Source organism: Wyeomyia smithii, chromosome 3 (assembly GCF_029784165.1).
Source record: "Wyeomyia smithii strain HCP4-BCI-WySm-NY-G18 chromosome 3, ASM2978416v1, whole genome shotgun sequence".
NCBI classification, from domain to species: Eukaryota; Metazoa; Arthropoda; class Insecta; order Diptera; family Culicidae; genus Wyeomyia; species Wyeomyia smithii.
This window is the reverse complement of record NC_073696.1, coordinates 69,751,663-69,763,243: the sequence shown is the minus strand read 5'-3', so window position 1 is coordinate 69,763,243 and position 11,581 is coordinate 69,751,663. Positions and strand designations below refer to the sequence as shown.

Here is an 11,581-nt window from a genome sequence, read left to right as displayed (position 1 = left end):
TTTTAGCTTCTTGCAACATTCTGGCTCCGGAGATACTCATATTGGGTGGTATTTGGTCACTTTGGGCTGTTTTTCAGAAACCGAAAGTTGTCATTCTGGACTTTAAAATTGCCTGTGAAATCAATTTCTGTCATCTGGGCGTAATTCTGGTTCCGAAAACATTCATATTGAATGGTATTTGGTCATTTCCGGCTGTTTGCCAGACACCGGAAGTCACCATCTTAAAATTCAAGATTGTGTCTGTGATCAAGTTTTAGCTTCTGTCCATCTTTAATGGGAATCGTCCATTTCAGGCCGTTTTCCAGAAACCGGAAGTTGCCATCTTACAATTAAAAATGTTATCTGAAGTAGATTTATGGCTCCAATGCATCATTACGGCTCCGGAAATACCCATATTAGGTGGTATTTGGTCGTTTGCCGCTATTTTTCAGAAACTGGAAGTTTGGATTTCATGATTCTGACTCCATTTTGGATTTCATGATGGCATTTGAAGACAATTTCGATCGATTTCAGCTCCTGTGTATCATTTTAGATCCGGATATTATTATATTGGGTGGAAATAGGCCATTTTTGGCTTTTTCCCTAAAACCGGAAGTCGCCATCTTACAATCCAAAATGTTGCCTGAGGTCGATTATGGAACAAATTTATTACCACTAAAAACATTCACCTGCCAAATATGGTTCCATTTAGTTGGTTAGCTCTCGAGATGTGCAGAAATTTGTGTTTTATTTCCACTTCCAGACAAAGGAGGGGCGTCCAACTATTATGGACATATTCGTCACCCCTTAAAACATCCGGTTTCATTTGCTTGGTTTGTTCTTGAGTGGGAGGGGTCTCAAACTATCATAGGAACCTTCATCGGCATTAAAAACCCCTACATACAAATTTTCACGTCGTTCGGTTCGGTAGTTTTTGAGTCTATATGGATCAGACAGACAGACAGACGGACCGGACTGCATTTTTATATGTATAGATTACAACATCCATGTTTTAGAACCTAAAGAGTGAATATACATTTATTGGATTGAAGCGTTTATGTAAATCTATTTTCACAAATAATAAGATTGAATGAGAAAGGCTGGGTCTGACCGCTAGGTGGATTAATTTAGGTTTTTTTTGTTACCACCAGGGAGGCAAAAAAATTTCAAGATGAAATTCCCTGATTTTCCCTGAAATATAATCTTATTTACCCTGATATTTTTCAGCATTCCGCACAAAAAAGTGCAACGGAGATTAACGCAACTCCGGAATCCCAGTGAAAAAAGTATTCAATCGGATATGAAACCGAAACGTAGAGGTTCCAAAACAGCCTTTTACGCTGAAAAATCAGTTTTTGCGCGCCGTTAAAAAAAGGATCGCGTCTCGGTTAAAAATTTTTCCCTGAATATTTTCTTGTTTTCCCTGATATATATTTTATTAGTACCGCCTATGTGAAAATTAAATGTCTGTAGAGTACCTCTCCTACAAAGCAAAAATTTAGACAATATCAGTAAGAGAAAAACTTTACTGATAGTTAATGATATCTTTTCTTACTGATAACTATCAGTAGTTACTGATAGTTTTTCCATTCCTAGTTCTGAGCAGTCCTTACCCTTCTTCTTCCCGCAGTTTTTTTTGCAACCCTCAGACGACATCTCTCATAGGAATAAAAAAGAGAGGGAAAATGTCTACGGTGGATTCGGGCTATTAACGAAACGCGCTGTTTTGTGATCCTCCAAATAATGCCGAATCGTGACACGGAGTACATTTTTCGTTTCCTTTTGTAATGCGCTGTTGCCAATACGTTCTCAATGTGACTCTCGGACTGCCAGCACGATAGGTATCACGAAAAAACAACAACAGGAAAGAAAACCCTTAGCAGACAGTAAAAAAAAACAGTACCATTGGCATGCCTGCACATGACCGGCCCAGGGAAATTCCTGCTTCTGACTCTGTTGACTGTTTTATAGAAGCTTCGCACGTCTTGTCTAGCATAGCTGTCATCTGCGCTGGCGAGCACCTGCTTCTCGTACTCGCGCTTTTGACGTAGCACTACGTATTCGTTTTCTATGCTAGATTACATATGGTAAAATTGAAAATAAAACTGGCAAGTGTTGCGTTAGATTTCAAACGATTATAGCAAGCGAACGACTAAATGGATATTAGTCATTTATGTGTCAGTAGATAGGTAAAATGTGTGACAATTGTTTGATATAATGTTTAACATTGTTGTTTTACTGCTTAATGGTGAAAATAGGTGAAAAGTTCCAAGGTCAAGCTTTCCCATACATTTCCCTCGCTATTGCCTTGCTTCCCGAGCACGGATAACAATAACATGGACGGAATAAATTCCACTGCCTACATATTCTAACTCGAAAAAGTGTTTTGTTTCGTTTCTCTTTCTCGAGACTGCGTAGCCACGCCTTCAATGCAAAAATTAACGCTCAACTCGATACATAAGACTGCGTGTAGATAATTCAACTTCATTTGTGCTCGTCACACGGTAGCGAGTGTAGTATAGCTGTTATAGGTGCGCGACATTAGGAAACAAGAGCTGTGTATGAGTCAACTTTTAGACACTGCGGAACACTTTAGCTTTATTTTGCATACGGGAGCAACAGGTACCATCGTATGCTGGAGGATATTTTGTTGGCTCAGCTACCGGAGGGCAGAGCGGAGAGCAAATTTATTATGTGCGGACAAGCAAACAATTCGATGCTACCGGTGATGCGATCATCAGCGTTCTGTAGTACACATTGCTATTTGAAGATTATGAAATCAGTTCTATTCAGAATTATGAATGCTTGAAGATAAGAGTTATGAGAATTTTCGCAACAACTACTAGTGTGAAATATCCATGTATTTCTCAATAATCATTTTTACAACAACGACCAGGGCACCAAATATAAACGGTAGTGTTGCCTATGAACAGCTTATCGCAGCAAGATATAACCCTCATTTTAAGAAATTTCACTGCTAAATTGGGCGATTTTCCGGTTCAATTGTTTCTTTGTACCCGGTCGAACACCGTTATCGGTCCAATATCGATAACGCAGATTAGTAAATCTAGAACCAGCGCAATTTTCGCATCAGAAAAGCACAAACTTTCTTTTGGTGCTCTTGACAATAACACAGTAGTGTTGAAGGTGTTTTGTGTCGCGTCTCTTTCTCGAACCTGTGTCGCTCCGCCTTCATTGCAAAAATCTACGCTCAACCTAATACAAAAGACTGCGTGTAGAAAATTCAACTTCATTCTTGTTCTTAACACGATAGCAAGTGGAGCCCTTATACCTGTGTTAGATACACGGTGTATAACAGGCGTATTGAAATATGTTAAACAAGAGTTAAAATCGATATTTTTCAATCTTGATATTTATTGAATCAATATTTGTCCTCTGTCACCACTTCATACAACCCCTAGGGCTGTAAACCTAGTAGTAATTCCAACGGTGGACTCTAGTTTCACACAACTCTTGCCTCACTATATCTCTCTTTGTTCTGACGCGTAGCCGCAGTGAGCATGCGACTCCTGGCACGGTTCTTCTCATCTGTCGCTCTTTGGCACTCGGCATCAAACCAGCCGTTACGCCGTCTTCCACGCGTCGTACCTACCACCTTTCTCGCAGTCGTTTCGATGGCACCGTGGATACTGCTCCACAGCCAATTTATGTCTTCCACTCCTTCCTCCTGCTGTTCTGCGATCCGTCGATCCAGCTCTCTGGCGTATTCTGCTGCCATCAGCTTTGAAACGCGTCGTCCTCTCTGTGCGAGATTTCAGCACGTTCGACAATCGTACGCGGATCTTACGAACGACGAGATAATGGTCAGAGTCAATGTGCGGTCCCCGAAAGGACCAAACATCAGTAACATCCGAAAAGTGCCGACCGTCAATCAGTACTTGATCGATCTGGGAGTTGGCTTGTGTGTTTCCGAATATTTAAACGTGGAAAATAGGAGCTGCATATGGCCATTCCTCTGGCCGCGGCAAAGTTGATCAACCTCAGGCCGTTTTCATTGGTTGACTAGTGGAGGCAATGCTTTTCAGTGACCCGACAGAAGATTTCCTCTCTCCCAACCTGTGCGTTTGCGTCTCCGATGACGACTTTTACGTCGTGTTTTGGGCACTCGTCAGAGATTCGCTCAAGCTTGTCATAGAACTCATCTTTGACTTCATCGGATTTGTCGTTTGTCGGTGCGTAGGTGTTGATTAAACTGTAGTTGAAGAATTTGCCCTTAATCCTCAACACGCATATACGGTCATCTACGGGCCTCCACCGGATGACTCTTGTTTTCTGATTTCCCAGCACTACGAAACCGACGCCCCGTTTCACTACTTTGCGGACACTGTAGCAGATGTGGTACTTGAAGGAAGTGCGTGCAATAGAGTCTACTGCACGGAATTCCCTTTCTACGGAAATTGACTAAAGAACCTCCTGAATCGCGCGATATCGACTCCCTGCCGCTGTAGTTCTCTAGAAAGCAAGCCAGCCGGCGCCGGTTCACTGAGAGATCGGACGTTCCAAGTACCCAATTTCCAATCGTTACCCTAAATCTTTTTCCGTGTTCGTGGCCTAGGTCTTTGCTATTTGATCCGGTCCGTATTTTTGATTTTGTTGTTGGTGGTTGAAAGAAAGGTTTCGGTATGCTACCTTACCAGGGTTGCGATACCTATATCATGCTGATGGGGCTGCCACCTTAGGTGTAGCTGGCGGGATACAGCATTCCATAATTCAGCCGCCCGCTCTGGGTCAGACGCTGTTGTACGCCATCCCTAATATTGGGACACAGCCGCGTACGACACCCATGGGACCACATGGGAGCTGAGTAGGAAAAAATCTATAGGATCTGAAAAAAATTTCCATACAGTGATAAGTGAAGCGGAAACAATGTCCAGTTCTACGCCATTGACATATATGCCTTTGGAAAAGCCGGACCAGGAGGCATTGACTCCAGATCACTTCATACTTCTGAACTTAAACCGAGTTGAGCAGACAGAGAAAGCACCAATTACGGAAGGTCAGGCATTGCGTAGTGGATGGAATCTACGTCGATATATATTTAGGACCAATTCTTGATCAGATTGACTCGTGAATATCTCATCTGTCAATGCATATCAAGTGGTATGATGTTATAAAGATAGTTTTGGAGAGCGGCGTTGTAATCATCACGGATAAAGTACGAAAGGTAATTCAGAGTAAATCTGGTAGCATCCGTAGGTCAGTACAGAAGTTTTACGACGTCCCATAGCAAAGCTGGCCGTCCTTGGATGGAATCCTGTAAGCAGTCCATTCAATGTTGAAACTAAAACAAAACTATGATTATATATTCGTGATTCACGCACTATTATCTACTGGTACGGTATTGACATCTATTGGTACGTACTGCTACTAGAAAACTGAAATTACAGGCAAATTAGACGTAGAATCTGATTGAAGAGTTATGGATTTCGAGTTATGATTAATCAACATTTATAATTAACTTTAAATTTTTTTCAAATAAAGTAGGGGAACTGCTCCATTATTCATCTCATTAAGCCGATATTCACGAAGAATGCATGGATTAAACACCAAACTTTCACGAAATCATTGAACAAATAAAACTAAATATGCTTACGTACTCTAATGGAATCGTTCAGCATTGTATATTTAGTAAACTCAACTAGATTCATCCTGAGTTTTGTAAAACAAAACCATTTTTCACAACGCTTCCATATCCATCTCAAAACTTGAATCACTGCTCAATTATTCATCTCACGACGCCCTAATATTCATCACACTGGTAATCATGAAAGAAACACATTATCAGGAATGCTCGTAGCCGCAGCCCGTCGTAGTACCTAGATATCCGCTGCAGTTGTTTACGTGCAAAATTGGTAACCTAGGTAACCACTACAGTGCTGTAGATTTATGCCAATTATGTCGTAATAATTCAACATTTTCAGTATGATTTCTTCGTATTAACAGGAACTGATTTGGCAACTTTTGATTTTCTTCAACGCAGTGAAAACAGATGAAAATACATACAGTTGAAATTTAGGAATTGTATAAATTCATCTCATATATTTCTGCTAATTCAAGCTTGTTTTAGGAAATTTGAGGTGAACATTTAAAAGATTAAAGTATTCTTAGTGTAGTGAGTGATTTTGTTTAGTGATTAAAATGAAAAGTGGTCCGCTAGTGATGAAAAAAACTTGGGTTGGCTGCTGAACGAGTCCCGTTGTAGCCGTATAGAACGATGCGCGGATTTTGTTTTCTGAGGTAGGTGATTGAATTATAATATCGAATTTAGTGCTTTTTAAGTGAGTTATCGAGGATTATACTTTATGGGAAATCGAAAGTGTACAAAGAAGAATCCATTCCATGGATTAGCAGATTGGTTTAAGAAGAAAATATGCGTTTTTTCATGTTTTCAAATGTGTTTACATGTTGAATGAGATGAATATACGGGCTGAGATGAATAATGGAGCAGTTGGAGCAGTGACTATGAATCTGCGTCTCTGTTGTAAAGTAAAAACAAGCTATTTGAAAAAAATACATGGTCTTTGCGCCTCACCACAATTTTCTGAAGGACTTTTTTTTCAAAAGTTGACATATTATCAATTTATCCTCTAATTGACTCACTCATCATGCGTTCGAAAACCCCTGCCGATCGATATGCTTTTCATAATACGTACTTCACGCAATATTTGCAAAGCTAGGTTTATTTGCTCAACCTTTTTTTCGCGATACTAAATTAACATGCTAATAGTTTGTACACACTTATCCTCGTTTTGATTGTTCAGTAATTTTTATTACGGTCACGCTCAGTAAATTTGAAAAAATACTGATCATTTTGTAATTTCCTCGAAAATAACTGATGTCGGTTAAAATTTTTACCGGATTACCGTTATACAAAAGGTACTTGACGAGCTCAGCAAAAAATATCACTGACCTTTTCTGTGAACTAATGTATGTTCTGCACTTTCATAAAGTTCGGCAAATATTTGACGATCTGTCAGCACCTACCTAGGTGTTGCTGAAAACATTTCAATTGTTTTACTGATTTTTTGTTGTTTTTTACTATACTGTTCGGCAATTTTTCTGCATCTGTCAAAACGAAACGTCAAAAGTCCGCCATTTTCAAATATTCAGAGAGTTTCGAAGCTGCGTTTTCAAAGTGTTCCGCGTGTAATTTTCAAATAAAATAAAAATGGATATCGTACTATCTAATCTACAAGAAGACGACGTGGAGGTACACGATCTATTCAGTAAGTTATTATTTATTAAATATGTACGTTTTTGTGTATTTAGTTAAATGATTTGGCTATTGATGCCATTGCTTGCTTTTTTTGTGGTAGAAAAGTAAGCGGCTATGTAGAATAACTTGGGCGTCATGTATCATGGCACATCCGCAACAATGATTTCACCCCAGATTCTATCTATTACGATTGTACTTATCCCATGTGTACCATGCGATACCATCATTTCACTTCTTTAAAACGACATATAACTGAGAAACACAAAAGATCAATAAGTACAAAAACTCTTTCTGCCGACGTTTCGACACCACCTTTTTTATGAAATGCCAGTATATCAGGCTAAAGAAATTCATGACGATGAATTTGAAGACGACGATAATAAAACGATAGAAGAAATAATGCAAATTATTTCAGTCAGCATATGTCGTCTTGCTGCTGATTCTGGACTTCCTCGGTGTAAAATTATGGAAGCTATCAATATTTGCGAAAACGTCGTTAATCACCTAACCACTTATTTAGAGAAGTGTACTGTCTCGTTTCTTCAATGTAACAATGTCGATTTGCGTGATTCAACTACTTTGAGTTTCATTAATAAATTTCGTTGTTTAAATTTATTCAAAAATATCAAATCAAAAATGTCGCAGCAGAAGTTTCTAAAATCATTAGTAGGAAATTTACCACGACCAGTTGAAAAATGTGTAGGAAGTCGAACTGTGGTGCGCCATTCCAACGGGATCTCGAAGGCTGTTACAGTAAATGACACCTTTGTATACATTCCTATTATAGAAACTCTGAAAATGATATTCAGAAACCCTAGGACTCGCAACATTCTGAGCGAGAATCATGACACAGAAACCACATGCATAAAAGAATATGGTTCATTCGAATCGGGAGAGACTTTCGGATCGTGTATCTTTTTCAAACAGCACCCGATGCAATCCGTTTATCAATATACGAGGATGACGTGGAATTAGGGAATGCATTCAGCTCAAGAGCTGGAAAAACAAAATTTCCAATTTTTGCTTTAAAATCCAAAATTTTCCAGATAAATGGAATAATACACCGAAATCTATTTTCCCGGTAATTTATGCACTGTCCAGCACAACAAAAAAGCATGGTTTTAACAAAATTATGGAACCTTTAATCGCAGATTTTAAACAGCTGCAAACAGGCGTTGATGTTTTTTACGGAAATGAAAAATTTCAACTGAGAGCTACAGTGACCATATTTTGTGGAGATACGCTAGCGGCACACGATATATTCGGATTGCTAGGACCAAGTGCTACATATTTTTGTAGAATTTGTACAATTGATCGACCCTCATTTCAAAAAACTCCCACGACGAAGTTCCCACATCGTACAATTGAATGGTATGATGCGAATCTATATGCTGTACAAAATGCTTTTATTAAACCTGCTGAATGTGGCCTGAAATCAACTGGTAGTATTTTAAACGAACTCGAAAACTTCCACGTTACAACCAATTGGGCATTGGATGTCATGCATGATCTTGGCGAAGGAATAATCTCACTGACTCTGCAATTGGTGTTAGGCCGTTATGTGAAGCAAAAAGTACCTGGCTTAACTAAGGATTATATAAATCATCGCATTAGTACGTTTAATTATGGCAACGTAGACCGAAAAAATCGCCCATCAGCCAATATCACAAATGATATGCTTTTTAAACCCAACCAACACAAAATGAGGCAAACGGCAGCTCAGTATTTTTTATTCCTCAGAGCCTTTCCTTTTTTATTTGGCCATAAAGTTTCATCGGAATGTGAACTAATGCAAATGATCGGCCATTGAATTAATATTAGCAGAATTTTGTTATCTCCAACAGTATCCGAAGACATGTTAATATGGTTAGATGAACATATACGTATTTATAACGATGTATTCTACAAAAACTTTGAAAAACGCATTAACAAAAGTCATCATCTATTGCATTATGTTGAATGTATACGAAAAAGTGGAAGCATGAAGCAGTATAATTGTTTAACATTTGAACAAAAAAATAAACCTCTAAAAGGGCAGGCAGCTACTTGTCGGAATTTCAAAAACATCTGCAAAAGCATAGGAGAGCGGCAATGCTTTAGAATGGTGGTAGATGTGATCGATAATCCTTTCCGCGATAAACTCACTTTCTCATCGGGACCAGTGAAGCTTAAAGAACATACACAAAGCCATGTATTCTTACCACAACATATTGCAGTTGTAAGTTGTCCGAAATCTGTTACTTTGAATGGAATAGAATTTCGAAAAAATCTGATTGTAGCCCTGAAAACTCATCACAATATGTTTTTTCCATCTTACGGTATAATACAAGAACTGGTGCAATTTGATAACACAGTCTGCCTTTTGCTTCAAACCTGTAATACCGTCGGTTACGATGAATTTCTACAAGCATATGAAGTAGAAATATTAGCACAAAACAGTTTCTTAAATTTTCATGATGTTTATCAGCATACTACATTTTCCTTATGGACAGCAGAGAACAATGATAAGAAGTTCATATCGCGACGATTTTTTAATCAAGATTATTAGTATTATAAGTACATTACATTTCACACAAAATACGACCTAAAAATAACCAGCCTTTTCCATTTATTCCAGTTGCTGAAGGAATCGATGACCTTGAAACGTTTTTAGACCTCAAGGAGAGAGATTTTATACAGCTAAAATTGAAAACGAAAACTATAAAAAAAATTGAACGAATGCAGAAAGAATATTTAAATGATATCATCATCGAAGAAAAGTTAGAAAGCAGTTATTCGAAAAGTTCGTTCAATGCAATTATTGACTCACCTTATGAAACGGTTGACGATTCATCTAACTCTAATCCATACAAAGAAATATTCCTTGACAAAGTAAGTTTTGATATCATCTGAGAAAAAAAACCGGTACTAAAATAGAATAAATATTTTATACGAATCGCTCTTACCAGAAATGTTTGCAGAAATAAGTGCTCTAGTCACTTGTCCTTAATGCAATCACTTGTGCCATTTGATAATGTAGAACTTATTATAAATATAAGGTTTCTAATTCTTTGACATAAATATTTGTTTTGCAATACATATGGAATACAAGTGACGGGGTGGGCGATACTATTATCGATACTGTCGATATCAAAAGTTAGGTGAAACGGCTTGCTGCATCCTGAAATCGATACTTATCGATTTTGCTCACTCACCCGTTTTCACACCGGTTGCTATCGTATCTGTTTTCCAGCATAAACCTTTAGCAGCGCTGCTATCGGGCTGCAAAATTCGAGAGCGCAGTGCTTGCCGGAGGCCCAGCTTAGCAATGGGCAAAATCGATCCGATTTTTGCAAAATCGATCTTTTCGGACCAATTCATCGATTTTTTGAATCGATTTCTATGCGCGCGATCTTCTACTGAATCGATCCTTTGGATGGCAAGATCGTTTTTTTTCGCCTGAAAAATAAATGTGTGCAAAACGGATTGAAGACAACAGTGATTGCATGTATTGTTGCTAACGTAATCAGCGGCCGAATTCCAAGAACACTTTTTTTGAAGAGAAGAAAATTTCTTCATTAATAGTATACAAAAATTTTTTCTTCTCTCCGAAGAAGTGTGTGCTCGGAACTCGGACACTGATCTGAAAAATGTGTCAATTTTTTACCGGGATGACCATAGTTGAAGAATGGGCTAAATTCAATAGACATGAACCGAGGAAAACGCATTTTGATTGTTTTTGTTGGTTCAAACAATTGTCCATGACAACTTTTTTCATGAGTATGTCACCACCCCCACAAGGTTCCAGAATATCCAGCTTTCCACGAACGGTAATGACGGATAGGGCACGCTGCCCATTTTGACGTTTTCTGTAGGTCAGGGAAGCTGGATAACCTTGTCGTCGAGCTGAAAAAGAACAATCCGCAGCCAAATTAAGTCTCTCCAGTATTTTTAACGCAGTAACCATTTTTTTGCCTTTGTAAACGCGACATCAATAGACAAACCCGTATGAAATTTTGCTAATACGCATGGGTTGTGAAATATATCAAGGTTTAAGGGCTATTCCCACTGCTTCCGTTCCGGGACCGGGCCGTGGCTGTTCCGCGTGTCGTCCGGGCTCGTTTGAGATTGATTGCGTGCGTTCTTATGAACGCATTCACACCGACGCGCCGTGCCCAGACCGGGGCAGCGTTGAGTTGCCGTCGTGCTGCCGCAGTGCGAGAGAAAAACTATCGTTGCCGACGATACTTTGTGTTGGCCGGAGAGTGCACGGAAGGCACTCGGGTGGATGCGTGTATGTTGTAGTGACATATTTCGCGCGGAGTGAGCTGCGGTATGAAAAAAAGAGAAAGACGTTCTTTCACATATACACACCAACATTTTTCA

General features: G+C 39.0%; 1 long non-coding RNA gene across 1 annotated transcript; it reads right to left on the bottom strand.

The window, feature by feature from the left end:
- Nucleotides 1–8,963: 8,963 nt before the first annotated feature.
- Nucleotides 8,964–10,101, bottom strand: LOC129730200 (uncharacterized). The gene is made up of 3 exons (XR_008728806.1): nucleotides 10,026–10,101; nucleotides 9,689–9,895; nucleotides 8,964–9,617 (listed from the first exon to the last, which is right to left on the bottom strand). It is a non-coding gene; the product is annotated as an uncharacterized LOC129730200 (long non-coding RNA).
- Between the last annotated feature and the right edge of the window lie 1,480 nt (nucleotides 10,102–11,581).